Source organism: Lonchura striata, chromosome 3 (assembly GCF_046129695.1).
Source record: "Lonchura striata isolate bLonStr1 chromosome 3, bLonStr1.mat, whole genome shotgun sequence".
Lineage (NCBI taxonomy): Eukaryota > Metazoa > Chordata > Aves > Passeriformes > Estrildidae > Lonchura > Lonchura striata.
The window spans coordinates 110302139-110316755 of NC_134605.1; positions in this window are offsets into that span (position 1 = coordinate 110302139).

A 14617-nucleotide genomic window follows, 5' to 3' on the forward strand; every position below is an offset into this window, starting at 1 on the left:
GGGTGTCTCCCAAGGGAAGAACAATGAATTTCCACTTCCAGGACATAAATATTCCAGGTTCAAGCAACCTTTTCCCTTTTCATTCCAGAGTCTACACCAACTTTCCACCTCCCTTCCCCATCACTAGCTCTCCCAGGCCATGAGCAGGCATCAAAACCCCTTCCCACCCCCATCCAAACCTCCTCCAGCTCAATCAGCTGTCACAGGCCCCAAATTCCTGCAGGACTCCCAGAATTGGCAGCTCTGGACATCTGCTATTTTCCACCCCCACAAATATGCAAGCAGGTGTGAGGCACCACCACTTGCCTTGCTCCTGGCCACTTTTACCCAGGCACTGGGAATGAAGGCACAGCCAGAGCAGCAGTTCCACTGCATCCTCTTCACTCTGGGGAATGCATAGAAAAAATTCAATCTTCTTACTGGAATTGAACAGCCTGGAAAAGGTGAAAGTTGAGTGTCTGAATTTCATTCCTCTCTACCTCGCTCTAACAGGGACTTTACACCAATGGTGACAAAACCAACTCATTCCATCGCTGCCATGGGCAGGGACAACTTCCACTCTCCCAGGTTGTCCCAAGCCCCATCCAGCCTGGCCTTGGACACTTCCAGGGATCCAGGGGCATCCACAGCTTCTCTGGGCAAAGACATACCCAGAGAATATAGAAACAGAGACAGTACAGAAATTCCTTCTAATATTGAGTTTATACTTATCCAGCATATCCAAAATTTTATGGATGACAATCAGCATGGAGCTCTGTACAGTGCTGTGTCTATCTACATCCAAATGAAATTGAAAGTAATGAATAAAAATAAACTAATAATGAAGCAAATGTAGTTTGTGCAGTTTATGCTTTGCAGGTTATTAACTGGGATTAAAAGTAAATATTAATTCAGCACATTCAACTTTTTTGTTGTTGCTATTTTTCAGACAAGTAGAAAATTAAAGTAAAATAAAATATAATGCAATTTAAAATGCAATGCAATGCAATGCAATGCAATAAAATAAAATAAAATAAAATAAAATACTATCAATTCTGTACTGAATTTTTCAGCAAATAAAATAAGATAGTGTCCATTCTGTACTGAAAATTTCAGTTCCATGGGCCAAGGTTGTGTTTTTTGAGGGACGACCTCCTTTCTTTCCTTAAGGAATGCGGTGATATGTTATAGGAAATACAGAGTTCATCTCATGACTGCATGGGATCATGTGAGGTCTCTGGGTAAAACTGCTAATCTCAACACCTTTACAAGGTGTATCAGTAGCTCCAAATAGAAAAGGTCCATTTTTTACAGCTTCCACGTGCCCAGTTTGTTCCATCCCCACATCCTTGTGAAACCTGGCACTCCCTGCAAGCACCAGCACATTCTAGTGACACCAAACCCCTCTGTCAGCCTCAGTTTGCCTGGGACACTTCCAGGGATGGAACAGCCACAGCCTCTCTGGGAAACCTGTGCCAGGACCTCACCAGCCTCACAGCCAAGAATTAATGGGATGTCTGAGTGCCCCAGAGGGTCTCTTAGGTTCTCATCCCACCCTGGGAGAGGGCAACACTCTCAAAATGTTGTTTATAGTTGGGAAAATGAGGCATGAGATGGTGTGCCCAAGGTCTTGGGATAAGTTTATGGCACAGCAAGTTATTTTTAAAAAATCACACTTTTCCCTGCATCTGAAATAGTAAATGAAATATGACTGGCACAGCTGGCTGTGAAGCCAGATGGCCCATACTGGTATTACTGAAGCCTTTCAACCTCTAAATTAGGATTGCTGTATGCAGCTGCCTGTTGGGATGTGTCTTATCCACTGCAAACTCCTGAACTGTGTTTAGAAAAGGATGGCAGAGAGAAATCATCTCAGCCAAAACCATGCTGAGGGTGTTCCTGCAGTGAGGATGGTGGAGTTCCCGCACCCAGCAGCATTGCCTGAGCCTGTTTCATTTACTTTTGCTCATTGCTTTCTCAAATAATCCTGTTGCAGCTCATCTTTCCTCACAGATCCTGCTCCCTGCCTTTTGTCCCCATCCTAATAATTCATTTTAGGTGAGCATTCAAACCTCTAGAAGTGATTGCAGGTTTGTATGGTTACTCTGATTTTAACACAAAAGTAATTCCCTCCCAAAACAATGCTGAGAATGTTTCAAAAGTATTTGTCCCCTATGAAGAAAGATTACACTAAATGTTGAGATTTTGACAAAAGATGGAGGGGAAACGATAGATAATTTTACAGGGAATTTTGGTTTATATGTGGTTTATAGGAGTCTGGTAAAGAGCAGAATGACAGGTTTGCTTGCTATTTGCTTCTTTAACTTTGAGAAAGCTGAAGATATTTTCAAATTCCAACATAAGGGGAAAAAAAAGAGGCAAGTTTCAAGGCCAGGTTGAATGGGGTTTGGATCAGCCTGTTCTTGTGCAAGGTGTCCCTGCTCATGGGTGAAACAAAATGATCTTTAAGCTCCATTTCAACCCAAACTATTCTACGATTCCATGATTCTGTGGTTAATATTATCTGCCAGTCAAAAATTTTCTGCAAACTTTTACCCACACCAATGGATTCATCTCCAGTCTCCCAGGAGATACTATTTTATAAAAAAATATCTGATGGAGAAGAGGTGGAAAGGCACACTTGTAACAGCAGCAGGGTTGGGAGGGTCCTGGCTGCACTGATGGTGGCTCATGGAACTGGCTGGGCTCAGCCCCTGCTGTCTGACCCCAGCTCTTGCCAAAGCCCAGCTCCTCTGACCACTCGGAAGCAAAGAACCCACCAGGATTTTGGACCAGCTCCAAATCCAGCTCCCTCCTCCTCCTGCATTTATTAAGGGATAAAACTGCTGTACCTGCAGTAAATGGCTTTATTCTGGAAATCTTTGGTGGGATTTTTTTTTTTTTTTTTTTCCCGGATAGGACTGAGTTACAGCATAGGAGAAAGGGATGAAATGCCGAAAGGCGGGCACGGGACAGCTGAAGCGGGGCCGCTGTCAGCGGTGATTGAGGCGGACAGGAGGGACACTAAAGGACACGGGCAGCTGCGGGGACGGGCCCTGGGCTGGGCTGGCCCCGGGGCTGGGCGATACAAAAGGGCCGGTGACAGCCGGGCAGGGCAGGGACAGCCGGGGGTGGCAGCAGCATCCTCGGGGACAGCAGGGCGCTGAAGAAACAGCCTCGGGCCAGGGGCGCTGGAGGATGCTCTGCCCCGAGCAGGATGGGACAGGAATGTTGATGGAAAACCTTGATAGGGGAAGTTGAGAGGATGCTGAGGAGAGGTGGGGGGAAATGAGCTCAGGGGGTAGAAAACTGAGGGAAGGGAGGGGAATTTAATATGATTATTACTAGGGAAAAGGGGGAAAAAAGGAGGCAGTGCTGTAGAGGAGTGTGGGAGAGGGGGAAATGCCCAAATCCCCAAATACACTCACACACACACAGAGGTCAGTAGGAGCAGCTGCTTCAAGAGACTTTTGGGCAGCCCCATGTGTAGGCTGCTTGCTGGAGAGCATTTCTGACCACCCCAGCTCCTGCTTCCTCGGGGAAACCTTGAAAAGGATGAACCCGACTCCTTGCTGGAGATGCCAGCTCAGATAACACCCCTGGGGTGCCACAAAGACACAAAGGACCCAGGAGAGGAGGATGAAGGGATCGACTGCTCCTTTGCTGAAGGTAATGTCTGTAATTTCCTTTTTTTCTCATGTAATACCTCCTGTGTGTGAGATTTATGGAATGCACAGGCAATTGGTAGTGCCTCACATCCAGGGCTGTGGAAAACATCCTAAGGAGCTCTGGTCAGGGTAAATGATGCCATGGATGGAAAAGGGAAAGGAGGCAAGGTGGTGTCCTCATGGTTCAAACCGGGCCCCAGACTCATTAGCAAATTCCCAGGGATCAGACCACTCTGCCTGGATTCATCTATGGCTGTGGCACTGGAGCATCCTTTCAAAGTGGGTGTGTTCAGGCTCCTAGCTGCAGACAGACCAACCCCAGGGATGTGTTTGATTTTCAGCAGCATCTTTAGACCTGGGGTTTTGTTCTCAAGGACAGCAGGGTTGGTTTGGAGCCCTGCTGGCCAGGTCTCTCCTCACAGAAGTCAGCCCTTCAGGGATGAGGGGGTACAGGGACTGCTGGGGAGGGGCTGTGGGGTTGGGGAGGGACAATTTAATCCCTGAGAAGCTCTGCAATCTCACATTGTTCCCAAGGAGCCTCCTTTGACAACAAAGGGTGCCCAGATAATGAACACCTTCCAGGGGAACAGACCTGATTTTAATTCTCACCTTGAAATAAGTGGTGACCACCCACTACTGCCACCCTATCATAATGTCCAGCTGTTAAATTATGCTATCCCCACACTATTTTTTGGTTTATTTAATGCTCCAGAATATTAACTGACCAATGAGGTGGTTGCCCCATTTCACCAAGGAAAACCAGGAGTACAGACATCCACAGGTTCAAATCCATTCCCATTACCCTCAGACCCTTCAGTGAGGAGTTTAAATGATGAGCACAGTCACCACTGGCTCCTTCTGGAGTCACCAGAGAGAGGCAGCCCCATCTGGACACACTCCTGGGCCCTGTCTCTGGGTCCTTGCTCTCCATGGGTGGCAGTTCCCAATTTTTCCAGACTATTGGAATTATTGCTTAATTCACCTGGGAATGAATGACTGAAGCTGTCAAAGCCCAGTGTGGGTTTATCCTCCTCTTGCCTCAACTCATTCCCTCATTTCCCTGTTCCTGGATCACAAGTAGAGGAACAAACAAACAAAAAACCAATAGAGGAAAAGGGCACTGTGCTCTTTCCCAAGGCCGTACAAGAGGCCTCCTGCTCTCCAGGAACTCCAGCCTGGGGAGGGGTTTGTGACATGAGGAGACCCAAAAATCCCCAGATAAACAGTCTTAGGTGCAGTAAAAACACAAGGATGATTCTCCTCTTTTTCACGCCAGTGGCAAAAATCTTACTGGGCTTCCTGAAAGACAGTTACTGTAAATTGCATTGTTAAATTAATTTGCATTCAAGATATGGGGCAGAAAGGAAAACCAAGGAGCAAGGGAGGGCATGGTGAATATGTATGGGCATTTCTACAGGAACTCCAGTTTGTTCCAAGCAAATTATTGCACCTTTGTGCCTCAGTTTCCCCATACAGAATCTGGGGATGTTGATGGGCTTAGCTCAAGGGCAGTTACTCTTCTCTGGTGCAAAGAATCACACTACTTAAATAAAACATGATGGGGCTAAACCAACCCAAAAATCTCAGTTTAAAATCACCAGATACAACAGAAAATATAACTTAGAGAAATATAATATTAATATCTTTTTATAGTGAAACAAAAATGTTAGAAAGTTTAACAAGGAGATGAGCAGGATGGACAGAAACCTTACAAAACCTCACTTACTGCTGGTGATTCTGATACAGCCTTTCTGAACAGCCTAGGGCAACTCACTTATTTTCTCCTTTATGCCTCCCTTTTTTAAGGAATTGAATGTCAACACACTGGGACTGAGTTATGTTTCAGAGGTGCTCACTGAGGCCTTACTCCCATTGAGGCAAAGAGCTCATCACCCCAGTTTATAGAGCAAACTCAAAAATTTTGAGACACTCCCATTGAACCCCAACAGAGTTCAAAAAAAAAAAAAAAAAAAAGGCTCTTGAAACGTCTCCAAAACCCAAGGGCCTAAATAAAGTCTCTGGTTAAATATAGGCAATATTTTGCAGACACAGGCAAACTTGATTTTTAAACTTCCTGGAGGCTGTGGTTAAGATAGGGTTAAGATGAAACTCTGCTTCAAATATCTCCCCTGAGATAACTAATTCAGCTCACAAGGCTAAAATGTTAACCTGACTGACTTGCCCACAGAAAATTGCAAAAGAGCCAAGAAAAGGCTCTACATGAGTTTTTGCTTAATGTGAGGTGCCTTTTGGTGCAGACGGGTAAAATGAGGTGGTTAATTCCAACCATGCAATAGTTTGGACTCAAATATTTCCTTTGGAGAAGGTCAGAGCATTAGGAATTGACTTTAAATCAATGGGATCACTCCTATTTATCCTGTCTTTCTTTGCACTGGTGTCACATCCGTGTACCTCTCTGTGCATGTGGGTGTAGAGAGGAAAACCAAAGGCTGAGCAGCCTCCCTCCTTCCAGTAACAACTGCTCCAGAAAAGCATTCATCTGCAGTCCAGGCTGGAAAAGGAGACTTGACAGAGAGCCCAGACGAGGGACTGCCCGGATGCCAGGGGTATCAGAAATTTTGGGAGTATCTACTCCCCTCTCACCCTGGGACAAACCCTCCCAGCCACAGGGACCCTTGGGGGACAGCTGCCCCATTCTTTCCTTCTCCTTTTCCTCACGCCAGCCAGGGACAGATGTGGCTCTGGATCTGCCTCAGATGATTGGGTTACTCCAAGTAGCTCCAAAGGGCATGGGCTGTTGGCTCTCAGTTTGCATATCTGCTGTTCACAAGGAATATATAATATTCCAGGGCGGGCAAAAAGAGAGATGCTGGTTGTAAATGGATGCATTTATATTTATTTATATTTTATTGACTTCCTTCTTTTCCTTCCTGGCTTTTATGGCCGTTCCTGCCAATCTTTTGTACTCAAGTATCTGTAGCAGTCTATAACTATTTAGCTATAATTTCCTAATCCACATTTCTACATTCTTCCTGGTTTGGGTTTCATAAATCTTGGAACAGTGGGGTCTGGAAATCCAACTTACTGAGTCTTTACTTCAAGAGTCCCAGCTGATTCCAGTCAATGTATTTAATACAAATCTTGCTCCAATTAGGTTTTAACATCATCAATAAATTCCCATTTATACCAACATAAGATTTCAAAATCCCGGTCCACAAATTGGACCAGACTAATGAACATAAATAACGAATATTTACCTACCTACATGGTTGGGATCAAGGATCTTCCCAGTAACTAAGTCTGTTTCCTCATTAATCACTCTGAATCCATTATCTGATCCCAGAATTTCCATGGTACTTTGATACAAGCCTAGGAGAAATTTATGAAAATGCTACCAGTAATGCACCACTAATGGTTTTAAACTGAGGGCTAATAAGGCTAAGAAGAAATATCTCTTCATTCATTTTTGTTGCTAGCTGATGTAAACAGATTTATGCATCAAAAGTCTGGGAATCCACAGCGTGTGTCATGGTGCTGCTGCTATCTCTTGATGTTTTACCCTGATGTCAGCAGGGCTTATCTTCCTCACCTCTGCTGAGTCAAAGGTCTTCATCTAACTGGGAAGTAAATATTACACTGATATCTTAATCTCAAAATGTAGTTGAACTCCTATAACATTGATCTGACTTACATTTAGAAAAAAACCAAAAAAAGGGAATGCTTTGCTGTGGATATTTTTAACACCTCTGTTGTGCTTGGTGTAAAAATAATAGAAATTCAGACACCACTCCTGAGTCTGGGAACTTTTAAACAATATAATTGCCTGTGTCACTGAATGACTAATCTCTTTCTGTAGAAATTGCATTTATTTGTTTGATCAGGTACTTAAGTTATTGAAATAATGACTATGTGAAATTCCCTGCCATTAATTTCTCTAGAAATTACAAAGAAAAGTCTTCATCTGGCTTTAACACAAACAAACATCTTCCCCCAAAAGCCATTCATCCCTTCACTGCAGTCAACAGGGAGTTTTGTACGAGCAAAATCACTGAGAGCAGCACATACAATATCAGAATCATGAAGTCTTTAAGTGAAAATAAATTTGAGCCATTTTTACATTCTTCACTCTGTAAATCCATTGTCCCAACTGAGTATTAGGACAAACAATGACATGGGATGGATTTCCACCCTAAAATCTTTTGCAGGCATCATTACATCAGGTCCTGACAGAGGTTTGAACAGCTGACAGGGGGAAATTAAAGGGGCAGAGAAACCGAGGTGGTTTTGTGTGAGATGTGAAAAATCAGCAATGTCAGACACTGGGGGACATTGCAAAATTGGTATTTCCTGAAGTAGCATCATGCAGGGGAACACCTCTGCCCCACAGGGGAGGATGGAGAGCCCTGCAGGCATGGAGAGAGCTCTGACCCTTCTTCTCCACCACAATAAAATGCCTGGGGAGTGACAGCAAAGTTGGGGAGGGGGAACCATGCTCCAGGCTGGAGCCTCTGAGGAGTGTGTGCAGTGCTGCTCTGTGCTCTGGAGGATGTGCTGGACTTGCCTTCAAAGAGGATTTATGTTTCCTTCAAAGCCTGGGGTTATTCCCATGCTGATTTTAGCTTCTTATGACTTGAGATCATTCTTTGGTCTTTTGTCCCTTTAGGAAGAGAAAGGCTTATTTTCCTGTCCTATATACTTGTGTGGACTGGTTGTGTATTAGAAACTTGGGTTTTCTAATTCTAATTCTAATTCTAATTCTAATTCTAATTCTAATTCTAATTCTAATTCTAATAATTCCCTCTCCTTTTCCATCCTCAGAGAAGTTTCCACTTAGAAATAAATCATATTCATTAATCTGCTCCATGAACAAATTGATTCCAACCAGTTGTTTCCCAAACATGCCCATAACTCCCTTTGAGCATCCCTGAGGATGCCAGCCCTACTGAAGATGAGAGTGCAACAACCCCAAATCAAGGATTAGCATTGGAGGGGACACCAGGAGACTTTGCTTTTCACCTCTGATGACCACTTCTATCATTAAATGCAGAAATCCATCCATATGTCCTGCCCTCCATGCCATGACAGGCTCCTCTCAAAGGAGCACCAGGGCACTGCACAAGCTGGAAGAAGCAAATTCCAATTGGATATCACCAAACAGGATTTTCACCATCAGCTTGGTCAAACTCCAGGAAACAGACCCCAAAAAAACTGAGAGAACTCCATCCTTGGGGGGGATTCAGGCTCCACTAGACATGGTGCTGAGCAACCTGATCTAAGCTGCTTCTGCTTTGAGCCCTCCAGATCTGTCTGACCCAAAACATTGTGTATGACCCTTGGACTTAAACTTGTTTCTGATCAGCCAGGGCAGGTTCTGGTGAGCTGCTGTCTGGTTCTGAAGGCAGTGCCTGTTGGCCAGGCAGGTCTCCAGGGCAGGGACCACATCCCTGGGTGTGTATGAGCAACTCCTCTGCTCAGGCAGGTCCTCCAGGTCCTGCCTCAATACAAATAATAATGATAAAGTGAAAGGAAAGAGCACAGTCTATCACCTCTCACTCATGTGACTTTTATTTTACAGCACACTTTAATTTTTGAGGATTTCAGGGCTGTAAAAAAAAATGTCCAGCACCTTCTCCATCACGCACTTCCATGAGATTCCAGCCTTCAGCACTGTGCAGAGGCATACACAGGAATGTTTGCTGACCCACAGGCACTGGAAAAATCAGAACCACCTGAAAACATCCCTCCAAAACATCCCAAAGCTCTCCAGGGCACCAGGGCAGTTACAAGGGTTGTGCTGTCACTGCTTTTCCAAGGAGGAAGCAGACTGTTGGCTCTGAAAGACATCTGAGGAGCTGCATTACCCCTTCAGGAGTGGAGGATGCAGAGCTGTCCTGCTGGCCAGAAGGCACAATCCAGGCTTCTCTTATGAGATTACATGCTTCTTTATATCCCCATATGGATTAGGCTGCTATGGAATGTAAGGAAGTGTGTGGTTTCAGGGAGACATCGCCCGTGTCCTCTGCTCCCAGCGGCTGCCAGGAGTCCAAAGATTTCCTGTAACTGCATTTTATTTGAATTTGACTTTGTCATATAGAGCCAGGCAGTTTATATTCACTCTACAATGCCCTCAGCACCCACAGAGGGCACACAGGGATCTGAACATCTAAAAAGTTTGCAAATTCCTGAATCCATGTAGATTTGAGAACTAGGATATACTCTGTACATCTTTCACTGGAAAAAGCAGACTATGGGTTTCACCAAATCCAAATAATATTCACACTGTAGTGAAAGTGCTTTCTGAAAATCCCTACATCCTAAGGATCATCAATAATTCATAGAATCTTAGAACAGTTTGGGGACCTTGAAGCTCATCTACTTCCAACACCTTCCACTATCCCAGGTTGCTCCAAGCCCTGTCCAGCCTTGCCTTGGACACTTCCAGGAATCCAGGGGCAGCCACAGCTTCTCTGGGCAACCTGTGCCAGGGCCTCACCACCCTCACAGCAAAGAATTTCTTCCCAATATCTGACCTAGATCTACCCTATTTCATGTTCCCATCCATTCTCAGATGGTGGAAAACACTTTGGATTAAGTGACACAGAAGAATTAAAAAGCATGGGTAGGATTGGCTTGTGAGGAGCAGAACTGAGTATGATCCAGATGTCACAAAATTCTCCTCTTTACTCCCAGTCATTCATAACAAGATCAATTTTAATGGGATTAAATGAATGCTACAGGCACAGGAGTTGCTGTAATGCACTGTTGAAGGTTAATTCATTGCAATCCCTCAGTACAGTAAGAGGACAGGCTGCAGGAAGTCACCTCCTAATTAATATCACACTGTGGAGCTAAGCAGGCACACAGCCTTGCCAAAAACAGTGGGATTTTTTCCCCAAATATGTATTATCATAACTCAGGACAGTCCTGCCATGTCACAAATGTCTCTTCCTCCTCTGAACACTGATATTTTGTTTTAATAACATTGTCTAGCAACAAGCTCAGTGTATTTTGGTTTTTTTTTTTTTGCAAACAGTGGACCAGTTGCCTTCAACTCCTCTAGGACAGCCTGGAGTTATCCTGGATGTCCCCAGGATATTCTCAAGATCCTGTTACATGGAGCTGAAGAGTTCAAACCATTTCTCATACATTACTTTCTTCCAGTATAGGCCAAATATTCAAAACTCAAGGCAGTTTTCAGTCAGTCTTAATTTATTTTAAGAAAGAATTTAGAAAATCTTTTGAAACAACTGTTCTTATCATTAAGGCCTAGGTCTGAAATGTTTTCAGACCTTCACTTCCCATGGGAAATTTTAGGAATTCCACCCCAAAGTACCCTTAACAAACCTGATCTAGTTAGAAGCTTAAAAACCATATGTATGCTTCAGTGATTAATGTTCACAACTTAATCATCTTCAAACTCCTGGCTGGCCAAGGAATGGCCCTTGACCAGTTCTAATAGCAAAGCCGAGCTTAGGAGCTGTTAGGGTCAGTCCCAGTTGACACAGGTCAAAACTGTGCCAGCAACTGTGCAAAACACAGCAGAAACCACTGAGTTCCTGTGCCTGCACCTCAGCCCTATAAAACGTACCAATATAGACCCTGAAACCAATGACATTTATGTTTCTCAGACACCAAGATGCTTTGCAAAATTTCAGTCTGAATCAAAGCCAGGGGTGCTGCATCTGACCCAGGCCCTGCGGTCTCCTAAATGTAATTCAGGAAAGCATTTGTCAAACTATTATTTCATCCTGTTCTCCTTGTACAGAAATAACTCCTAGGTTATGATAATTCAGAAGAGAAATTTAGCAGAGAAAAGTTATGCTTTCTTTTCCTTCTGAGCTGCACCTAAGGAAGAATGGCCAGCAGGCCAAGGGAGGGGATTCTGCCCTTCTGCCCTGCTCAGGTGAGACCCCACCTGCAGAGCTGCCTCCAGATCTAGAGTTCAGCATCAGAAGGATGTGGAACTGATGGAGCAAGTCCAGAGAAGGACACCAAGCTGCTCCAAGGGCTGAAGCTCCTCTGCTCTGAAGCCAGGCTGGGAGAGGTGGAATTGTTCACCTGAGGAAGGCTCCATGAAAGACATCAGAGCCCTTTCCAGGGCCTAAAGGGGCTCCAGGAGAGCTGCAGAGGGACTTGGAACAAGGGATGGAGGGACAGGACATGGGGAATGGCTTCCCACTGCCAGAGATTAGGGATAGATGGGATTTTGGCAAGGAATTCTTGGCTGTGAGGGTGTGAGGGTGTGAAGGTGAGGCCTTGGCACAGGATGCCCAGAGAAGCTGTGGCTGCCCCTGGATCCCTGGAAATGTCCAAGGCCAGGTTGGACAGGCCTTGGAGCAACCTGGGATAGTGGAAGGTGTCCCTGCCCATGTCAGGGGGTTGGAATTGAATGGTCCTTAATGTCCTTCTAACCCAAACCATTCCATTGTTCTAATCATAAAAACTAGGCAAGACAAAAAGGCTCCTGACAGAATGAGCAGGCAGAGTGTGAATCTTGGCAGAGCTGTGAATCCTGACTCGTGTTCCTTCCCTGACTTTGCTGATCAACCCATTGTCCATGTGTCAATCCCAGCACTTCCCTTTCTGCACCTGGTGGTCTTTTCATCTCTATGGTGAAGAAAACCTGTTGCAGTCTGTGGTATGGTGGATTTTATTTAGTTGCCAAAAAGTTGTCTCCCAGTGCCCTTGGACACAGCCTAAGAATGGCTCCCAGTGGCTTTCTTCAGCTCTGTGCTGTGCCACACCTGCACATCACACGGGGCTGTCCCAGGCAACCTTGGCTCCTTGGAGCCTGCCAGATGCTCACATGTTGGCAAATGAAGCCAAATTCTAGCTGGCCAGCTGAGCCTGTCCCCAGCCTTGACTGACTGCATAAATTTGGGGTTTAACCCTGGGGTGGAATCCCATCCCTTATTTACTCTCTGCAGCTGTTCCTGGCCTGTTCTGCTGGAGCCTGGGATCAGCAGTGACTCTTCCTGCACAGCACAGGCCAGGATTGAGTTACAGACACACACACACCAGCAAGGACACAGGAGAAGGAATAACCTAGACACGGGGCTAAGGTTTGGGAAAACCTACAGCCTGCCTGGGGGGTCAAGGCCACTGTTTTCACTCTGTTCTTTCCTCCCTCCTCTTCTTGTGTAACCACACCCAGACCATGACAGAAGGTAAAAAACTCTAATTCTTCCCAAATTTTGTCAAGCTTGCAACATTCTAGTGCTGAAGGGGCAGAGTATGAAATGAATTTTGTAACTGGAAGCTTGCAGGAGGTGTTTCTTTGGCAGTAAGGTAGATGTTTCCATTGGGAATATCAAATTTAAGTTGCTGATGCTTCCCTCGCTAATGAATACCCCAATGAGCAAGTATGAAGCAAGCACAGGAGTCCAGAGGTTACTCAAATTAATATTCCTCCAAAGTGAGAAGACAAAAGGGAATTTAAAAAAAAAAATAAAAGAAGGAAAGCCCCCTCCTAATCAAAATGTTTTTCAGAGAAAAATGTATCAAGTCACTTGGACTTCATGACCTTAGAAGCCTTTGCTGACCTAAATGATCCAACAACTCTTAAGTCCCTGGAAAACCGCATGTGCATGGAAAGGGGCCTATGCACAGGGTAGGAAAAATGTTGCTTTTGTCCTGTTTGGAAGCTGCCCCGTGCCCTGCTGCTCGTGGTCTCTGGCAGCTGTCTCCTTGCTGAGGCTCCAGGTACAGCTGGGGGGCTCAGGGTGGCTCTGAAAAGTGATGCCTGACTGACAACTGGCAGGTGACTTCCCTTCAATGGACAAAGGAGGGGTCTTTCCTCCTCCCACTTTTCCTTTTATTTCATTATTAAAAAAAAAGAATTAAAAAATTAAAAAGAAGAAAAAGAAAGAGAGGGAGAATAGGAAAAGAGAAAGAAGCAGGAAGGAAAGAGCTGGTGCCCCCATGCAGGGGAGTTGGGATGAGATGATCTGTAAGGTCCCTCCCAACACAAACCATTCCATGGTTCTGTGGAGAGCGGTGAGGTCTCCCAAGGTGGTGTCCTGAGTGGTGCACCACCCTCCTGTCCCTGTGAGCAGAGGTCAGTCCCTGTGTCCCAGGTCTCACATGTCCCATTCCCGTTGCAGGTCGGGAGCAGCGGAGCCGCGCGCGTGCTGCAGCCCGGAGCTATGCTCTGCTCTGGCTGGTCAAACGGAACCAAGCCCGTCTTCCTCGGAGGTTTGGTCCCCTTCAACCAGCTATAGCAGTGTGGAAAACACCAAGCCTGGAAGGTTTGCCTGCCTCTGCCTCAGCTCAGCCCCACCAGCCCTTCCCCGGATGGATCTGCTGCTGCTCCGAATGTCTCCAGAGGTGCACCTGGGGATGGGGCACCTGGAAAGGTTTGGGATGGGCTTTTGGTTTCCATAAGCATCACTGTAAGCAGGGCTACTCCAGCATTTCCTTCATTCCTGGAAGTGTTCCAGGCCAGGTTGGATGGGGCTTGCAATAACCTGGTCTAGTGGAAGATGTCTCTGCCCACAGCAGGAGGGTTGGAATGAGATGAGGTTTAAGGTCCTTTCCAACCCAAACCATTCCATGATTACCAGAGGCTCAAAATATCACATACAAAGCTGTTGGCTCTGAAACAGTCAGCAGATTTCTAAATCAGTGTGGATATGCAGAGCCACAACCATCTTTGCTTCCCTTCCCTATCAAACTTCCATCCACACTGTCCCCTTTGCTGAGCACTGCCAGTCCATGTCATTTGTGATTAAATTATTAAGAAAAATCATAAACAACATGGGAAACATATTTTTGAAAACCTTCTGTGTCCAAGTGTCTTTCTTACTTATTTAATGCAAAAAGGAGCTATAAATAACCTCAATCTGCACAGCAAAGGTTTTTGACGTCAGTTATCCCATATCCACTCAGCCACAACACGCACACCAGATCACACATCTCCCTGAGAGGTATCTTCTGAATCTTCCCACCCACACCACATTGCAGCTAGTGAAGAAAAACAGCCAAACAATTTGAAAATGGCTTTGCTGACC